The sequence below is a fragment of the Rhinopithecus roxellana genome, chromosome 11, assembly GCF_007565055.1.
Source record: "Rhinopithecus roxellana isolate Shanxi Qingling chromosome 11, ASM756505v1, whole genome shotgun sequence".
Lineage (NCBI taxonomy): Eukaryota > Metazoa > Chordata > Mammalia > Primates > Cercopithecidae > Rhinopithecus > Rhinopithecus roxellana.
The window spans coordinates 135,550,444-135,567,870 of NC_044559.1; positions in this window are offsets into that span (position 1 = coordinate 135,550,444).

The following is a 17,427-nucleotide window of genomic DNA, read 5'->3' on the forward strand; positions in this document are numbered from 1 at the left end:
CCAGGGCAGAGGTAATTATGGATATGTTAGTACTTTATCCTGTGAGATTTGCTCATCATCTTGGATCTGTAGTTTTGTGTCTTTCACCAAATTTGGGGGATTTTTAGCCACTTCTTCAAAAAAATTTTTTTTTTTGAGACAGAGTCTCACTTTGTCATCCAGGCTGGAGTGCAATGGTACAATCTTGGCTCACTGAGGCCTGGTCCTCTGGGCTCAAGTGATCCTCCCACCTCAGCCTCCTGAGTAGCTGGGATTAAAGGCATGCACGACCACATCTGGCTCATCTTTGTATTTTTAGTAAAGAGGGGGTTTTGCCATGTTGGCCAGGCTGGTCTTGAACTCCTGACCTCAGGTGATCAGCCTGACTAGGCCTCCCAAAGTGCTGGGATTACAGGAACGAGCCACCGTGCCTAGCTTCAAATACTCTTTCTGTCCTACTTTCTGCTCTATTTCTGGGACTCTGATATGAATGTTAGATCTTTTGTTATTGTCCCTTGGGTCAGGAGCTTCTGTTCTTTTTCACCTGGCTGAGTTCTGTTATGTCCTTACGTTCATTGATTCTATCCTCTGTCACCTAACTTCCATTTTGGGGGATTTTCTTTTTATTTATTTATTTAGAGACAGAGTTTCGTTCTTGCTGCCCAGGCTGGAGTACAATGGCACGATATCAGCTCACTGCAACTTCTGCCTCCGGGGTTCAAGCAATTCTCCTGCCTAAGCTTCCTGAGTAGCTGGGATTACAGGCATGTGCCACCATGCCTGGCTAATTTTGTATTTTTAGTAGAGACGGGGTTCCTCCACATTGGTCAGGCTGGTCTCGAACTCCCAACCTCAAGTGATCTGCCCACCTCGGCCTCCCAAAGTGCTGGGATTACAGGTGTGAGCCACCACGCCTGGCCAGGGATTTTCTATGTTTTAATTTGTTTCTACCGAATTTCTAATTGACAGTGCACTTTTAAGACAGTTGCTTTAAAATCCATATCAGGATTCACCTCAGTGTTGGCATCTGTTGATTGCTCTTTCTCATATGAATTGTGATTTTCTTGGTGGTTGTCAATAATATTGGAGACATTTTGTCTGTTAGGTTGGGAGACTGTAGGTCCTATTTAAATCTTTTGTTTTAGCAGGCAGCACCCTGTTTAGCTTTGGCACTTGGGTCTTGGTCTACAGTTGTGGTCTGTGGTTCCAATGGCGGTTTGATTTTCAGCAGCTTTGCAGTGTTATCTTGCTCTGCATGGTTTATCCAGTGCTGCTGGGCTCTTGTTTGTTCCTGCTGGTGGTGCCTGAAGTGGCTCATTGTTGTCTCTTGGTGGTGGAAGGGGGTGTCCCCCAACTGGTCCCCGACCCCTGCTGCTCTAGTGTCTGAGTTGGGGAGAGAGTCTTGAGCCGCAGGAATGAAGAAGCTTCCTGAAGCTTTAGGCCACTTGCTATAGCTCGGTCTTTCCTTCAGGCTCAGCCTGCCCACCTACCTGCCTCTGTAGCTCTTGATGGAAAAGGTGTCTCAGGGCTTGCAGGGAGGAGAGTCCCTCCTCTGGTTGAGTGTTTCTGGCTCGGCTGCCAGTTGATCTCCCTTGCCAGTGGTGTCAGCCTCACCGAAACAAACCCCATTTGATCCAGGGAAGGAATGAGCCTTCTGTTGCTAGGTTGAGGGTCAGGAGGCTGGGTGACAGGATGCATGTGCCTTGCTGTGTGCTGTGCCTGTGATCCTGGGATCCCAAACCAGTTTGCCCTCTTACCACCTTTCAGAGTTCTTTGGTCGTCTCTCTTACCATTTCTAGGGTTTATAGTGTGCTTAGCATGAAGAAGCAGGGAAAACAAATCTATGCATCTTGTCACTAACATTCTATTTTTTTTTTTTTTTTTTTTTTTTGAGACTCACTCTGTTACCTGGGCTGGGGTACAGTGGCATGATTGCAGCTCACTACAGCCTCAACCTCCTCGACTCAATCAACTCTTCTGCTTCAGCCTCCTGAAAAGCTGGGACTACAGACACGTGCCACCACCTCCAGCTATTTTGTATAGAAGTGGGGTTTCACCATGTGGCCCAGGCTGGTCTTGAACTCCTAGGCTTAAGCAATCTTCCTGCCTAAGCCTCCCAAAGTGTGTCAGCCACTGTGCCCAATCCATATTCGGATTTTTTTTTTTTTTTAGATGGGGTTTCATTCTGTCACCCAGGCTGGAGTGCAGTGGTGCAGTCTTGGCTCGCTGCAACCTCTGCCTCCCCATTTCAAGCAATTCTGCCCCAGCTTCCTGAGTAGCTGGGATTACAGGTGCCTGCCACCACGCCTGGCTAATTTTTGTATTTTTAGTATAGATGGGGTTTCACCATGTTGGCCAGGCTGGTCTCGAGCTCCTGACCTCAAGTGATTTGCTGGCTTTGGCCTCCCAAAGTGCTGGGATTACAAGCGTGAGCCACCATGCCTGGCCTGGATTTTAATAATATTTTTCTTATTCCTTTTGTAAGTGCTTCTATTTTTAAATGATGTCTTAGTCATTGTAATATGTGATTTATAAAATGATTCAATTTTGTAGGGGTAAGAAATCGGTTTTCTAATGACGGTTGTATAATGTGAGAGACCTCACATGTATTGGCCTGCTAGATAGGAATTACTCATATTATGAAAAGGAAAGAGGATGAAATAGTGCAGGAAGAAATATTAGCAATATTTCTGTGCAAGATCCTCTGTAGAAAGCTGTCACTCCTCTGTTAAAGCAAGGAAATGTATAATACTCATGTATTTGTTTGCTAGTGCTGCCATAACAAAGTGGCAAACAATCGCATTAAGCAACAGAAATGTATTGTCTCATAGTTCTGAAGGCTAGAAGTCAGAGATCAAGGTGCTGACATGGCTGTGTTCCCTCTGAAGGGACTGGGGAAGGGTCTGTTCCAGGCCTCTCCTACCTTCTGGTGGTACCTGGATTGTGGCAGCAGAACTCCAGTTTTTACATGGTATTTCTCTGTGTGCCTATTTGTGTCTAAATTTCTCTTTTGTATAAGGACACCAGAAATACTGGATTAGGGGTCCATCCTACTCCAGTGTGACTTTTTTTTTTTTAGACAGCGTCTTGCTCTGTGGCCCAGGCTGGAGTGCAGTGGTACAGTCTCGGCTCACTGCAACCTCCGCCTCCTGGATTCAAGCAATTCTCCTGCCTCAGCCTCCAGAGTACTTGGGATTACAGGCACCTGCCACCATGCCCTGCTAATTTTTGAATTTGTAGTAGATATGGGGTTTCACCATATTGGCCAGGCTGGTCTTGAACTCCTGAGCTCAAGTGATCCACCCACCTCGGCCTCCCAAAGTGCTGGGATTACACGTGTGAGCCACCATGCCTGGCTCAGCATGACCTTATCTTAACTAATTACGTCTGCAGTGACTCTGTTTCCAAACAAGGGTCACATTCTTATTCCTTTTGTAAGTGCTTTTATTGTTAAATGATGCCTCAGTCATTGTGATGTGTAGTATCTAAGTTTTGTTGGTGTAAGAAGTTTGTTTTCCAAACCAAACGTTGTATGTTCTTACTCATAAGTGGGAGCTAAGCTATAAGGATGCAAAAGCGTAAGAATGACACAATGGACTTTGGGAACTCAGGAAGTAAAGAGTGGGAGGGAGTCGAGGGATAAAAGACTACAAATTGGGTGCAGTGTACGCTGCTCAGGTGACGGGTGCACCAAAATCTCACAAATCACCACTTAAGAACTTACTCATGTAACCAAACACCACCTGTTCCCCAATAACCTGTGGAAATAAAAAAACAAAATTTAAAAAGAATTTCATAATAGAATTGCAAGTATTAACACCAGAATAGACGAAGCTGAGGAAAGAATCTCAAAGCCCGAAGACCAGTTCTCCAAATTCACTCAGTCAGACAAAAATAGAGAAAAAAAGAAAAACAAATGAACAGCCAGGCGCGGTGGCTCACACCTGTAATCCCAGCACTTTGGGAGGCTGAGGTGAGTGGATCATGAAGTCAAGAAATCAAGACCATCCTGGCCAACATGGTGAAACCCAGTCTCTACTAAAAATACAAGAATTCACTAGGTGTGGTGGTACACACCTGTAGTCCCAGCTACTCGGGAGGCTGAGGCAGGAGAATCACTTGAACCTGGGAGGCAGAGGTTGCAGTGAGCCGAGATCACGCCACTGCACTCCAGCCTGGGCGACAGAGTGAGACTCCATCTCGAAAAAAAAAAAAAAAGAATGAACAAAACCTCTGAGAAATATGGGATTTTGTAAAGAGACCAAATCTATGACTCATTGGCATCTCTGAAAGAGGGTGAGAAAGGAAGCAACTTGGAAAACATTTGAGGATATCATCTACAAAAATTTCCCCAACCTCCCTAGAGAAGCCAACATTCAAACTCAGGAAATGCAAAGAATCCTCGTGAGATACTATACAAGACCATCCCCAAAACACATAGTCCTCAGATTCTCCAAGTTCTCAACTTCTCCAAGGTTGACATGAAAGAAAAAATATTAAAGGCAGCTAGAGAGAAGGGAAAGGTCGCCTACAAAGGGAACCTCATCAGGCTAACAGTGAACTTTTCAGCAGAAGCCCTACAAGGCAGAAGAGATTGGGGGCCTATATTCAGCATCCTTAAAGACAAGAAATTCGTTTTCCAAAAGAGGGTCACAGGCCAGGTGCGGTGGCTCACGCCTGTCATCCCAGCACTTTGGGAGGCTGAGGCGGGCAGATCACCTGAGGTCAGGAGTTCGAGACCACCCTGACCGACATGGTGAAACCCTGTTTCTACTAAAAATACAAAAACATTAGCTGGGCATGGTGGCAGGCACGGGTAATCCCAGCTACTCAGGAGACTGAGGCAGGAGAATCACTTGAACCCGGGAGGTGGAGGTTACAGTGAGCCGAGATTGCATCATTGCACTCCAACATGGGTGACAACAGTGAGACTCCGTTTCAAAAAAAAAAAAGAAGGTCATGAACACCTCACATTCTGAGGTGCTGGGGATTAGGACTTCAACATGAATTTTTGTGGGACACAACACGGAACTCTCAAAGAGAAGCTTTGGTGTTTGGAAAATTCTCTTTTTCATCATCCATGCTATATAAAATTTATCTGGGTACTAGAGCCAAAAGAAATCTTAATTCCTGGAACAGCCCTCTTAGGAATACTTCTTGAGATTTGAGTTTGCCAGGCACTGTTTTAGACACTGGGGATATAGTGTTGAGCAAGATAGACGAGGTCACCCTGACAGTAGGATGGGCTTGGTTACGCCCAGTGGTCCCCCCCCCCGCCCAGTCTCAATGGCTTAAGGAAACAAAAGTTGATTCCTCACTCACATAAAGTCGGCTCTGCTTGTGGGCAGCTGTTCCCCTATGATAGCTTAGCATCGCACCTCCGTGTTAACATGTGCTTTCTCATGTTGATCAGCCTCTCAGAGGAAGAAAGTGGTGGAGTCTTGCACTGGTAATTAGGTGCTTCTGCCCAGAAGTGACCACATCACAGACATTTCATTGGCTAGAGCAAGCCGAATGACCATGCCTGACCTCAAGATGGTAGGGAAGTGCAGTCTTATCGTGGAGTAAAGGAAATAACTGTGAGAGTGCCAGGTATTTTGACACATCTCATTTAACCCACAGAGAAATAAGCTCTTCTTATTTATTTATTAGTTAGACAGAGTTTTGCTCTGTTGGCCAGGCTGGAGTGCAGTGGTATAATCATAGCTCATTGCAGCCTTGAACTTCTGGGCTCAAGCAATCCTCCCTTCTCAGTATCCTGAATAGCTAGGACTACAGGCATGTGCCACCATGGCTGGCTAAATTTTAAATTATTTTGTAGAGATGGGATCTTACTATATTGCCCAGGCTGGTCTCAAACCTCAAACTCCTGGACTCAAGTGATCCTCCCACCTCAGCCTCTCAAAGTGCTGGGTTTACAGGGGTGAGCTACCACACCCAGTCTCTCTCTTTTTTTTTTTTTGTAATAAGAAAAAGATGCAGAGAACCTAAGTAATTTAGCCAAAGTCACTTAAATTTATGCAAAGTCAGTAAGTGGCTGAAGCAGGACGTGGACCCAGGTCATCTGACCTTGAGACCAGGGATTTTCCTACTAGCTTTATGCTACTTGTCTGCCTTCACAATCATTATTAGTGGGTACTTAACATGTCTGGGCTTTAGTTTTCCCATCTGTGTCACAGCATTGGCGGGAACATATGTGAAGAAGCTTGCCCACTGTGCATGTCATTGTGGGTGTTCATTGAAGGCTAGTTGTTTATAGTTGTGATCTCAGCAACTCTTAGTGTGATCAATGCATTTTTCCCCCCCAGATAGGGAAGCCTGATGCCTTGGCCTGGTTATGTAAAGGGTCTGAATGAGAACCCAAATCACTCACCACTGAGCCCAGGCCTACATGTGCTGCTGCTCTGATGGCAATTATGTTCAATCTGATAAGCATATTTGCTCTACAAGGGCCTAACTTGTGCTTTTACACATAACGTTCTTTACATTTAGAAAAAGCTGCTCCTACTGCTTCCTGGGAGTCTCAAGGCAGAAAGGAATTTACTTTTGCATTAATAAGAATGTTGTGCAAATTGCCATGGTGGAAAAGTTTTTATGAGTTATAAATTTAAATCAATTGCTATATAGTTCATTGCTACCTCTGTCGATCTTTGACATCTTTCCCTAATTATTACAAAAACTTTAACAGGAAATACTTCCCAGGAATAAGTTTAAGCAATGAGAATCACAAGGTTATGTGGCAATCTGAACTTAAAAAGAAGTCTGAGAGCAATTTGGCAATATCTATCAAAAATTTAAGTTCATACTTAACATTTGACTCAGCAATTCTAAGAATACATTCTGCAGAACAGTTAACCAAACACATAGTATACAGCAGCTTTGTTTATAATAGCAAAATCTGGAAAAGTAGCTAACTGCCCCATAGAGGAATGGCTGAATCTGTTACCCATACCCAGAGCACTTAAAGAGTGAGGTCACTGCATGGACTGATATGGAAAAGATGTTCAAAGTATGTAAGTGAGGAGAGAAAATTGTAGTACTCTACAGTGGTAAACTGTGACTTGTGGGCCAAATCCAGCCTGCTGCCTGTTTTGTAAGTAGAATTTTATTGGAACATAGCCAACATCTTTTCATTTACAAATTGTCTGTGGCTGCCTTCCATCTACAATGGAGTGTTCAGTAGTTAGAACAGTGACCATATGGCCCCAAAAGCCAAAAATATTTACTATTTGTCTGTTTACAGAACACGTTTTCCAATCCCTGCTCTATCATATGATCCTATTTGTGTTTTTTACAAAGGGAGCGTTTGGAGGAAAGACGTATATCAATAGATACGCTTCTACAAGCCCAGACAATGAAAATACAAATCCAAACCACAGTTAAGAAAATCTAAAACCACAGTTAACTATGATTACCTCTGGGGAGTGGGACTGTGGAGGAAGCAAGGAATAGATAAGGTCAGAGAGTTTCCTTCTTCTTTAAAAGCTTCTGTACTCTTGGAATTATTTTTCTAAAAGCATATGCAGTATGTCTTATTTTATTTAAAAAAAAAAATCAGATGAAGTAGGAGGAGAACACTGATGAATGGTGTTCAGCACACCCAGTGATAGAAGGGCTGCCAGCTCTCTAAGGCAGACTTTCTCCAAGTGGTGCCTGAACCACCAGAGTTGTCGGGTTTTTTTTTTTGTTTTTGTTTTTTTTAAAGTCAAATGAATCAGAACAGGGAGGGTCTGGGCCCTAAAATCCACTTTTTTTTTTTTTTTTTTTTTTGAGACAGTCTCACTCTGTCACCCGGGCTGGAGTGCAATGGCACGATATCAGCTCACTGCAACCTCTACCTCCCAGGTTCAAGTGATTCTCCCACCTCAGGCTCCCAAGTAGCTGAGCCTACATGCATACACCACCACGCCCAGCTAATTTTTTGTACTTTTAGTAGAGACAGGGTTTCACCATGTTGGCCAGGCTGGCCTTGAACTACTGACCTTAAGTGATCCTCCTGCCTCGGGCTCCCAAAGTGCTGGGATTACAGGCATGAGCCATGGCGCCCGGCTTAAAATCCACTTTTCAACCAGGACCCTGATGTTTGAAACCACTGCTCTTGTAATAAATGCCAGAGTTCAGCAGAAGATTTCTCAGTGGGGTTTAATAGAATTAGTGTGAGATCATCCAGCAAACATCTACTCACAGCAAAAGCAACAACAATAATAGCTCCCAATTATGAGCACTTCCTAAATGCAGGCCCTGTGCTATAGGCTTTACTCACTTGGACCTGTTGAATTCACTTAGCAACCCTGAGCTGAGTGTTACTATGACGAATGTGGCTCCGGGAAGGTTGCGCGCTGACCCGAGGTCTCTGAGTTCCTTGTTTGGGCCTGGCACTAGGCTAGGGGCTGGAAATGCAGATCCTAGCCCCATGGCACTTGCACAGAGACGAGTTAGTCGTCTTCTTCTTTGTGTTGTTCACCCAGCAAGCCATGTGATGCTGGCTTAATAGCTGGGTCATCTTCAGCGCATAACTTCCATGCCTGCAAAAGAAGAGGTTGACCCAAGTCCCCTGAAAGCCCTCTTCCAGCTCCAACATTTCTCTGGCTTCAAGCAGCCTTGTCACTCTTCATAGTGTGGATGTTCAAATGGGACATGTGGCTCCTTGTCACTGCCCCCACGCACCGGAGCCCTCCTCCTAGGGCCAGTCCTCCTGTCCTTCCCTGTTGAGACAGGCAGAGGTGCTGTGCCCCATTCCTGCACATTCAAGTGCATTTCCTTGCTTCTCTCTCTGTCCTCATGAAAGTGGATTGTGACTTCAGAACTTGGATCCCTGACTAGTCTGCCAGCTCCTCACAAGCAGGGGCCATGTCACAGTCATGTTTATGCCCCTGTCATCCCACACCGCCCATAGCAGGAACTCGGTTAATAACCTTCCGATTGCTTCTCAAATGGCTTTTCAAACAGGACTGCTTTTTTGTGCTCCTCAAGATGACAAAGTCAGCAGCCTAGTGACTGCCTGATTCCACAAAGAGGTTCTGCATGGGTATTTCACGTGGCTTTCCACACTGGAGTTTCTACACCCCACGGGGACACAGAGTATGTGCCAAAGGAGACTGAAGCCACAGGGTAGACACCATGCAAAGCCCTGGGGCTTTCATTTTACTGGGGAGTGAATAATGACAAGTTTCTTCATAGGCTACAATTTTATTATGTAAAAAAATTTAAAAAATTTTTTTTTTCAGATGGAGTCTCGCTCTGTTGCCCAGGCTGGAGTGCAGTAGCATGATTTCCATTCACTGCAACCTCTGCCTCCCAAGTTCAAGCAATTCTCCTGCCTCAGCCTCCCAAGTAGCTGGGACTACAGGCGCCCGCCACCAAGCCTGGCTACTTTTTTGTATTTTTAGTAGAGACGGAGTTTCACCGTGTTGGCCAGGCTGGTCTCCAACTCCTGACTTCATGATCCACCTGCCTCAGCCTCCTAAAATGCTCAGATTACAGTCATGAGCCACTGCGCCCGGCCATAGGTTACAATTTTAAATGCCAGTTTTCCAGGAGTTTTGAAGGAAAAATGTGCTATTTGAAGGCAAGTTGCTATTGGTGGCTGCCATGTCATGACTGTGCCACCAGACTCCTGGAGTTGAAGTTGAGAACACTCTGGGGAAGAACTCTGTGCTGGGAGTCCTAAGACCTACATGCAGGCCCTGGCTCCTTTGTGACATCAGGCAGGTCTTTTCACTTCTCTGGCACTCAGTTTCCTCATTCTGGATAACAAGACAGTAGGCTCCTACCTTGTGCATGTGTTTTAATGTGGAAGATGTCACATCCCCACGATTTTGATATAGTCCAGTGGGGCAGGATGCAGTGGGGGAAAAAAAACCCTCTCTATCACTGAACTGGACAAGGTGGGTGACTGGGAAACTGATATTAAAGTTCAAAGCCATATTTGCATGATTCTGAAATCGCAGACCACAGACTGGTCATGACCCTTCGCCATGTCAGGATGTGTTCATAGCTTCTGTCAGAGGATGTGACAGAGCCAGGTGGGACCTCACGATGTCCTGCTGTGTCCTGCTGTGGCTTTGCCTCTACAGTTCCTGCCATGGGGATAGTGTGCAGGGTTAGAAAGTTAAGGTTATTATTACAGAAAGTAGAACAAGTCCTCGGGCACCCTCAGGGTCCTAGTCTAGTGCTCAGTCATAGTGGGCAATCTCTTTTTTTTTTTTTGAGATAGAGTCTCGCTCTGTCACCCAGGCTAGAGTGCAATGGTACCATCTCGGCTCAGTGCAACTTCCACTTCCTGGTTTCAAGCGATTCTCCTGCCTCCACCTCCCGAGTAGCTGGGATTACAGGCATGTGTCACCATGCCTGGTTAAATTTTTGTATTTTTAGTAGAGATGGGGTTTCACCATGTTGGCCAGGCTGGTCTCGAACTCCTGACTTCAGGTGATCCGCCCACCTCGGCCTCCCAAAGTGCTGAAATTACAGGTGTGAGCCACCATGCCCAGCCTTATTTATTTATTTATTTATTCATTTATTTATTTATGAGACAGTCTTGGTCTGTCACCCAGGCTGGAGTGCAGTGGAGTGATCATGGCTCACTGGAGCCTCAACTTTCCATGCTCAAATGATCCTACCACTTCAGCCTACTGCATAGCTTGGACCACAGGCATGCATGACCATGCCTGCCTAATTCATTTATTTATTTTTTGTAGAAATTGGGTCTCTCCATATTGATCAGGGTGGTCTCAAACTCCAAGGCTCAAGGGATCCTCCTGCCTTGGCATTCCAAAGTGCTGGGATTATGGACTTGAGCCACCACACCTGGCTGCAATCTCTGCTGGTAGGAACCACAAAGAAATCTGCTGGAAGCATTTGAGGGGGAAAGTGTATGCAGAATTGGGCTCCCTTCTTTTTGAACAAATTCTCTTCCCTACGGAACAGCAGAGGGAAGCAGACTCAATGATTGGGGTGACTTTATAGGACATAATTATTGCCAATAGCAAGAATCAATTGTAGATAGAGACGCACGTCTTTGTGTGTGTGTGTGTGTGTGTGTGTATACATATGTATATTTCTAAAACAGGCCAGGCACAGTGACTCATGCCTGTAATCCCAGCACTTTGGGAGGCCGAGGGGGGCGGATCAGTTGAGGTCAGGAGTTCTAGACCACCCTGGCCAACATGGTGAAACCTGGTCTCTACTAAAAATACAAAAATGAGCCAGACGTGGTGGTGTGTGCCTGTAATCCCAGCTACTCGGGAGGTTGAGGTGTGAGAATTGCACCTCAGCTACTCTGGGAGGCAGAGGTTGCAGTGAGCTGAGATCACGCCACTGCACTCCAGCCTGGGCGACAGAGCGAGACTCTGTCTCAAATAAAATAAAACATAAAGATAAAATAAAATTTAAAAATGGGAAAATTGATTTACACCTTTGTAACCTTTTATTTTAACTTAAATGTGAACTCTTCTTCATTTATAAAGATATTCAATACTATACAACATTACTCAATTATATAATGAAGATAACAGTTCATGTATTCAGTCTCCTGTGATTCGCCTTTTGATTTATTTCCAATTTCTTCTGATTTTAAATAATGCTGCAATAAGAGAACGTCATTATATATAAACCTCAGAGAATATCTCTTGCTTTTTTCCTGAGGATAAATTTCTGGAATTGGAACTGCAGGGTCAACAAGTGTGCACACTGACAAAGATCTGGACATGTGTTAAATTGCCCTGCAGAAAGTTCTTACCGGTTTGTCTGCCGATATTGGGCCACTGCACTCCAGCCTGGTTACAGAGTAAGACTGAATTAAAAAAAAAAAAAGACTAGCTAGGCCGGGTGCAGTTGCCCACGCCTGTACTCCAAGCACTTTGGGAGGCTGAGGAGGGCGGATCACGAGGTCAAGAGATAGAGAGCGTCCTGGCCAACATAGTGACACCCCATCTCTACTAAAAATATAAAAATTAGCTGGGCATGGTGGTGGGCACCTGTAGTCCCAGCTACTCGGGAGGCTGAGGCAGGAGAATCACTTGAACTCAGGAGGCGGAGGTTGCAGTGAGCTGAGATTGCACCACTGCACTCCAGTCTGGGTGACAGAGCAAGACTCTGTCTCAAAAAAAAAAAAAAAAAAAAAGACTAGCTAGAGTCACCTGATGTGCTTAGGCAGGAGAATTTCTGCAGTCCAGTTTACCCAGGAGTAAGGGCTGAGTGCTTCCCATGATGCAGGGTTTTTTAGTTTTTAAAACAACTCAAGGCCAGGTTTGGTGACTCACATCTGTAATCCCAGCACTTTGGGAGGCTGAGGCAGGAGGATCACTTGAGCTCTGGCCTCCAGCTTGGGCAACATAGTGAGACCCCATCTGTAGAAAAAATTAAACAGTTAGCCAGGCGTGGTGGCGTGTCCTTGTGGTCCCAGCTACTCAGGAGGCTGAGGCAAGAGGATTGCTTGTACCTAGGATGTTGAGGCTGCAGTGAACCATGATCGCACCACTGCACTCCAGCCTGAGCAACAGAGCAAGACTGTCTCAAAAACAAAGACGCAAACAAAAAAACAGTTGGTCCTGGGAAAACTGGGATGAGTTAGTCACCCTCCCTGGAACCCCAGAGGCCAGCTTGGTCTTAACCAATTAAAGAAGGAAATATTCCTAGAAAATCCCTTCTATGAACTAAATTTCAATTGCTGCTGTGGTCTGTGAGGGAGAAGAGACCCATGAATTGTATAAGAAGGAAGGCCCTCCCGACATAAAAGAAAGAGAGGCTACTGAGTTCCTGTGTGTGTCAGGCACTACACTAAGCACTTCATAAACATGAGCTCACATAACACTTGAACTCTGTGAGGTGGTACCATGATCTGTACCCAAGGATAATCCAAGGAGAACCAGCAAAGGAGCACCTCCCCTGCTTGCTGCTCTGTGGCCAGAGGCAAGGGGGGCTTTCCAGAGGTGGTGGAAATGGGTCAGACCTAAGTGAAGTAAGAGAACAGGAGGAGTGGCCTGGTCAAGGGAGGGAGCTGGGGGTTGGATGAAGTGACCTGGATTGGAGACCTGGCTATACAATGTCTTGCTGTGTGGCTTTGGGCAAGTCCTTTTCTTTCCGGGTGGCAGCTTACTGTCAGTGAGACCTTTGGCCTGAACCTTTTTTTTTGAGCCAGAGTCTCCGCTCTGTCACCCAGGCTGGAGTGTAGTGGCACGATCTCAGTTCACTGCAAGCTCTGCCTCCCGGGTTCATGCCATTCTCCTGCCTCAGCCTCCTGAGTAGCTGGGACTACAGGCACCTGCCACCATGCCTGGCTAATTTTTTTTTTCTAGTAGAGACGGAGGTTAACTGTGTTAGCCAGGATGGTCTCTATCTCCTGACCTTGTGATGATCCGCCCGCTTCGGCCTCCCAAAATGCTGGGATTACAGGCATGAGCCACCGCGCTTGGCCATGGCCTGAACCATCTTAAGATGGTTAGGTAGGTGGTTAGGATGGTTCAGGGTAGGTGAGAGTTCCAGAAAGCAGTGCTGTTTCTGGGGAGTGAGGAAATTACTGGTCTTTGGGCCTGATGTGAGAACTGTGGAGGCAGGACACAGCCAGCATCCTGGCTTTCTCAGGCTGAGATTTTCCAAGATCAAGAAGGGATGGAATATCTTAAGATGCCAAGTACCTGTCAAATTAAAGATATGCTAAAAGAGGGTCATGAAAGTCATGGAGTACTTTAAATGTTTTAAATGTATACATTTAAATATTTTAAAATGTCTGTGCTTACCAAACTAATGCATTTAACACACATTAAAAAGCAGAGCAGAGGGCTGGGAGCAGTGTATCATGACTGTAATTCCAGCACTTTGGGAGGCTGAGGCAGGAGGATCACTTGAGGTCAGGAGCTTGAGACCAGCCTGGGCAATATAGAGAGAACTTATCTGTACAAAACATTTTTAAAAAATCAGCTAGGCATGCTGGCACACGTCTGTACTCCTAGCTACTCGAAAGGCTGAAGCAGCAGGATCCCTTGCCCAGGAGTTCGAGGCTGCAGTGAGCTACGATCATGCCATTGCACTCCAGCCTGAGGGGCAGAGTGAGAAAAAAACAAAACAAAACAACAACAACAAAAAACCAAAAACAAAAACCAGAGTCAGCTGGACACAGTGACTCATGCCTATAATCCCAACATCTGGGGAGGCCCAGGCGAGAGGATCATTTGAGCCCCAGGAGTTTGAGTCCAGCCTGGGCAACATAGCAAGACTTTGCCTCTAAAAAATCAGAAATATTTTTTATCAAGCAGGATAAAAATAGGAAAAATAAAGAGTAATATGAAGAAGAAGTGATAGCAACCCCTAGACAAACCAAAGCTGGTATTGGCTGCATCCTTGCAGGCAGTGCTTATTCTCCACCTCCACTGCATCAAGCCCAAGAGAAAGGCTGAAGGGGATGCTAAGGGAGTTAAAGCCAAGGTGAAGGACAAACCACGGAGAAGATCTGCAAGGTTATCACTAAAACTGCTCCTCCATGCCAGAGCCAAAGCCTAAAAAGCCTCTGCAAAGAAGGGAGATAGAGGTACTCAAAGAGAAAAGGGGGAAAGCTGATGCTGGCAAGGCTGGGAATAACCCTGTCTGTCTAATGCTGAGAATATGTGAGGGAATAAGAATAGAGTCGGGGGAAGAATTACATAAGATGCCTCTCCTCAAACCCTCCATTGGTTCTTTAGGTCACCAAAATAAAAGCTGAAGTCCTCACCTACAAGGCTCTCAAGATTTGCCCCCTGTTGAGAGACAATACTCCATGAAGCTCTTTCATGTTTGCACTTCTTTCAAACAGAGGTGCCGGCTGCCTTTGTTTGGACTATCTTTTGAAGGACATTTATATAATGAACAGCCTTGGAAGACAGTGTCCCTCTGGTGCAGGGGACAGGTCTGTATACTGCCGAGTATCATACCATCTCCCACTGGGTCAGAGTTCAGGAAGGTCTGCTTGCAGCCATTATGAAAGATTTGGGTTCCTTAAGTTCTGGGTTCCTCAGCTGTGATGCACACCCTCGAATGGGCAGGGTCCATCCAGACTGCTCTGTGTCACCCCATTGTCCTCAGAAACCAGGAGGGAGGAAGGGGCAAGTGGAAGTGACACAAACAGGAAGTTCATGCTGCTTGCTATTATCTATATATGCTCACTATTATATTTAGTATGAAGTAATAAAATAGTTTGTCTCTGATCCAGGAGTCCTGTGACTCTGCCAGCATCTGAGACTGTGTCAGGCTAACCTGTTAACCTGCAAGTTAGGTAAAACCCCAGAACCTCCACAGTTCTGACCACAAACACCTCACCCCATTTCCTACCACTCCTTCTGTTGCTCACCTTGCCTGGTCACGCTGGCCTCCCAGCTGTTCCTGGAAGCTGCCAGGCAACACTCCTGCCTTAGGGCCTCTGCGGTCAGCCTGGAACACTCTACCCTGACAGCCATGTGATGCCCTTCATGTTCTTATCCAAACAGCACCTGGATGGGGCCTTTCTTGACTTCTGTATTTGATTTAGTTAATTATTTAATTAATTAATTTAGAGACAGGGTCTCGCTCTGTTGCCTAGGCTGGAGTGCAATCATGGCTCACTGTACCCTCGACCTCCTGGGCTCAAGTGACCCTCCTGCCTTGGTTTCCCAAAGTGTTGGGATTACAGGCTTGAGCCACCATGCCCAGTCTGACTTCTCTATCTGAAACAGCCTTCCCACCAATAAACTGGTGAACTTTTGCCAATCTGACAGGTGAAAACGGTATCTTAGTAAGTTTTAATTTTATCTTTTTTTTTGGTCTATTTCTATTTCAGGATCGATATAATGATATAGAGATACATAGACAAATAAATGGATTTGTATATTCCTATATCTATTATTCTATAATATCTGTATCTGTATTTTCTATAGTATCTATATTTCTATTACTATTTTATTATGCTTGAGTCATTTTTGGGCCAGGCGTGGTGGCTCATGCCTGTAATCCCAGCACTTTGGGAGGCCTAGGTGGGCGGATCACCTGCAGTTAGGAGTTTGAGACCAGCCTGGCCAACCAGGTGAGACCTCATCTCTACTAAAAATACAAAGCCCATGTCTACTAAAAATACAAAGATTAGCCAGGCGCAGTGGCTCATGCCTGTAATCCCAACTATGCAGGCGGCTGAGGCAGAATTGCTTGAACCCAGGAGGCAGTGGTTGCAGTGAGCTGAGATCGCCACTGCACTCCAGCCTGGGTGAAAGAGTGAGACTCGGTCTCAGAAAAAAAAAAAAAAAAAAAAGAGTCATTTTTATTTCCTTTCCTATGAATTATCTGTTCTGAACTGTTGCCTATTTTCCTATTGTGTTGTTAGTCTTTTTCGTACTTCTTACTTGCCTATGATGCGATTAAGTATTTTTCTCAACTTGTCATTTGTCTTTTGAGTTTGCTTATGGTGTCATGATTGTTGTTATGCCATATAAGTTTTAAATTTTTATGTAGTTAAATTTGTCAATCATTTATTTTATGGCATCTAGATTTTCTTTTTGTTTTTGTTTTTTGACACGGAGTCTCACTCTGTTGCCTGGGGTTGGAATGCAGTGGTGTGATCTTGGCTCACTGCAACCTCTGCTTCCCGGGTTCAAGCAATTCTCCTGCCTCAGCCTCTCAAGTAGCTGGAATTATAGGCACTTGCCACTATGCCCGGCTACTTTTTTGTATTTTTAGTAGAGATGGGGTTTTACCATGTTGGCCAGGCTGGTCTTGAACTCCTGACCTTGTGATTCGCCCGTCTCAGCCTCCCAAAGTGCTAGGATTACAGGCATGAGCCATCACACCCGGCCTAGATTTTCAATCATACCCAGAAAGGTCTTCTCATTGCAAGATTATAAGGGACCCATGCTTTCTTCTGTTTTTCTGGTACTTTTATGGTGTCATTTCAAAATATACACATCTTTTCATCTCTTGAAACTTGTTTGGAGTAGTAAACTTTTGGGAGATTCAACCTGTAGGTTTTTTTTGACTACCCAATTGTCTCAACCCCTTTTTATTATTTATTATTTAACAACACACAATAGAATCATTTATTGAAAACTGTACTCTGGAAAAACTATGTGCTCAACAATGCCTGTTTCACCCATTTTACAGTGGGTACACTGTGGTGTGGGGCATTTGTCAACTTGCTCAAGCCTTTAGGTAAGTAGAGTTTGCAGCTTTTCTGAGAATCTGCCTGCATGTTTCCTCCTTCCCCAGCCTCCCAAGCCATCCTGTGGTTCAGACACCTCCACCTTGTGCAGCCAGGCTCTCATCAAAGCCAGTAATCCAATGTGTTGGCTTGCACTGGGCTTGCATCTGTGTCTCCAGGATGCACAAGGGGTTTCAAGCCCCATGGACACAGTCTTCCTGGTTTAACTAAAGCTGGTGAGAAGCCTCAGAAGTGGCCTGACCCCTTTCTGTGACTGGACAGGATTCAAATTCAACATCCAAGACCCCAGGATGAGC